Source organism: Bos mutus, unplaced genomic scaffold (assembly GCF_027580195.1).
Source record: "Bos mutus isolate GX-2022 unplaced genomic scaffold, NWIPB_WYAK_1.1 CTG172, whole genome shotgun sequence".
NCBI classification, from domain to species: Eukaryota; Metazoa; Chordata; class Mammalia; order Artiodactyla; family Bovidae; genus Bos; species Bos mutus.
In genome coordinates, this window is record NW_027219175.1 from 10761 (window position 1) to 14446 (window position 3686).

The following is a 3686-nucleotide window of genomic DNA, read 5'->3' on the forward strand; positions in this document are numbered from 1 at the left end:
CTAGAAGGATAAGTCCATGAATCAAGGCAAATCGGATGTGGTCAGACATGACTTGGCAAAAGTGAACGTCAACATTTTAGGAATCAGCAAACTAAAATGGATTGGAATGCATGAATTTAATTAACTAAGATGACCATTATATCTACCACTGTGGACAAGAATCATTTGGAAGAAATGGAGTAGCCATGATAGTCAACAAAAGATTCTGAAATGAAGTACTTTGATGAAATCTCCAAAACCACAGAATGATCTGTTTGTTTCCAAGGCAAGCCATTCAATATCATGGTAATCCAAGTCTATGCCAGACAAGTAATGCTGAAGAAGTTGAAGCTGAACAGTTCTAATAATTACAAGACCTTCTAGAACTAACATGCAAAAAAAAAATGTCCTTTTCATTATAAGACATTGGAATACAAAAGTAGGAAGTCAAGAAACACCTGGGATAGCAGGTAAGTTCTTTAGAGTACAGAATGAAGCAAGGTAAAGGCTAACTGAGTTTTGCCAAGAGAATGCACTGGTCATAGCAAGCACTGTATTCCAACAACACAAGAGAAGACTCTACACATGGACATCACCATAGGTGGTCAACACCGAAATCAGATTCAATATATTCTTTGCAGCCAAAGATGGAGAGGCTGTATACAGTCAGCAAAAATAAGACTGGGAGCTGACTGTGCTCAGACCATGAAGTCCTTACTGTCAAATGCAGACTGAAATTGAAGCAAGTAATGAAAATTACTAGACCACTCAGGTATGACCTAAATCAAATCCCTATCGATTATACAGTGGAAGAGAGAAATAGATGTAAGGGACTAGATCTGATAGACAAAATGCCTGATGAACTATTGACAGAGGTTCATGACATTGTACAGGAGACAGGGAAAAAGACAATTGCAAAGAAAAAGAAAGGCATAAAAGCAAAACAGCTGTTTGAGGAGGCCTTATAAATAGCTGTGAAAAGAAGATAAGGGAAAAGCAAAAGAGAAAAAGAAAGATATGCACTGGCATGCAAAGTTCCAAAGAATAGCAAAGAGAGATAAGAAAGCGTTCCTCAGTGATCAGTGCAAAGAAATAGAGGAAAGCAATAGAATGGTAAAGATTAGAGATATCTTCAAGAAAATTAAAATTACCAAGGGAACATTTCATGCAAAGATGGGCTCAATAAAGGAGAGAAATGGTACAGACCTTACAGAAGCAGAAGATATTAAGAAGAGGTGGCAATAATACACAGAAAAACTGTACAAAAAAGATCTTCATGACCCAAATAATTAAAATGGTGCCATCACTCACAGAAGAACTGTTCAAAAAAGATCTTCACGACCCAGATAATCACGATGGTGTGATCACTCACCTAGAGCCAGATATCCAGGAAGGTGAAGTCAAGCGGGCCTTAGGAAGCATCATTATGAACAAAGCAAGTGGAGGTTATGGAATTCCAGTTGAGATATTTCAAATCATAAAAGAAGACGCTTTGAAAGTGTGACACTCAATGTGCCAACAAATTTGAAAATCTCAGCAGTGACCATGGGACTGGAAAAGGCCTGTTTTCATTCCATCCCAAAGACAGGCAATGCCATAGAATGTTCAAACTATGGTACAGTTGCACTCATTCACACACTAGTAAAATAATACACAAAATTCTCTAAGGCAAGCTTTCCATTAATGCTTATTTCAAATTGCTGGCTATTCCCCATGTTGTACAATACATCTTTGGGCTCATCTTATACCTAACACTTTGTGCCTCCCAGTCCACCAGCTCTGTATTGCCCCTTCTCCTCCCCCTCCCCGCTAGTAACCAGTAGATTGTTCTCTATTTCTTTACACCTCCATTTTTGTTAAATTCTCTACTTTCTTGTAATTATAGGTTCAGTAAATGATGTCATACACTATTTGGCTTTTTCTGCCTGAGTTATTTCACTTATTACTAGGCCTTCCATGTTGCTGCAAATGGCAATATTACATTCTTTTTATAGCTAAGTAGTATTCCAAAGGTCTTCTTGGTGGCTCAGTGGCAAAAAGATCTGCCTGTCAGTCAGGAGATGTGGGCTAAATTGCTGGGTAAGGAAGATCCTTTTGAAAAGGAAATGGCAACCCATTGGAGTATTCTTGCCTGGATAATTCCATGGGCAGAGGAGCCTGGAGAATTAGAGTACATGGGGTTGTAAACGGGGGGACATGGATTAGTGACTGAACAAAAAGTTTCCCATAGTACATATATGCCACATCTTTATCCATTCACCTATCATCTGAAGGCCATTGAGGTCGCTTCTCTGTCTTGATGAATGGTGTACTTCAAGGAAATTTGGGGTACATGTGTCTTTTTAATTAATGTTGTGTGTGTTTGTTTTAATATATATCCAGTAATGAAATTGTTAGGTCATGTATTGTTCCATTTTTAGTTTTTTGAGAAATCTTCATACTGAAAACCATGATTGTTTCATGCCTATGGACTGACTACCTTTAGAAAGCAAGATTGAGTTTTTGAAGCTGTTAGTTTCTGACATATTTTGAGGTATAATAAACACTACTATGTGGTAGGCACCCTAGGGACAACTACGTTATATGCCTTTTTAGCAAATGGCACTGCAACCCCACACATGACAGCTCCCCAGCTAAGTTTCCACCTCTGCCCTCACACACAGAAACACCAAGTCCTCTTCTTCTTCTCCCATGGGAAGTGCATCTTTGGGGCTCAGTCTAGACCCAGTTCTTCTCTCTACTTTCAGGCTAACTGGACTTTCAGGTCTCATAGTCAACTCCCCAGGATCCATCTGGCTCCCTTTCACACACTTATCCCTTCCCTGTCCCTCTACTCTCCCCACTCCATTATCTATCAGAGAGCTCAGAGACACACATAATTCCACATCAGGTTGAATTTATTTAAATTTCATTATTAATGTATGCTGTTGGTATGAGTCAACATCTGTACTGCTGGCCATTTCTTAGTAGCAAGACCTCCGAAGATTTCTGAGCTCTCTAGCCAGGTTCTGAAGTGATTGGCTGCCCACTGGTCCAGATGGAATAGCAGGGGTCTATGCAATCTCTGGGACCTCGCCCAGTTTGTTCTAATTCAGCTCTGCATTCACCTTGGAACACTAGATTCAGAGCTTTGAGCCTCTGATTTCTTTTTTTTTTAAGTTTCTCTGAGGTGGGAGATTTTGAGAAGCTTTCTTCTTCTTTGATTGAATTTGCTTATTCATCCTCACAGTTACCCTGTCCACTTGGAAAAAAAAAAAAGAGCATGAGCAAAGAATGGCATTGGTTTGGGGAAGGATGATCATGTTTGGAATTGAGGGCTTGAGGAAAAAGGTGTAGGCAGAGAAGGGGTATGTGCCAGGTAATGACAGTGTAGGGGATCTTATAGGGTGGTGTCAACGGGCATGAGAAGCTTTTGTGGGTTCAGCTCATGTTGACACTTCTTTTGGCCCTCAGTGGGCAGGAGATCTTCATTTTTTTCTCCTGGGTATCTACAGTTGGCTTTTCTATAACTTCTCTAGAGGCCTGTGGCTTCTAAGTCACCTTAGTCATTTTGAAGACTCCTAGCAGTCTGCTCCAGAGCCCCTGAGCACCAGTATCTCCCTCTCCAGGGAGCCAGACCCTTATACTTAATGAGGTCAGCAGTGGTGAGCTCAGCCATTGATGACTTCCTCAGCCAATGGTGGCCCTGGGTGGGTATTGACATTACA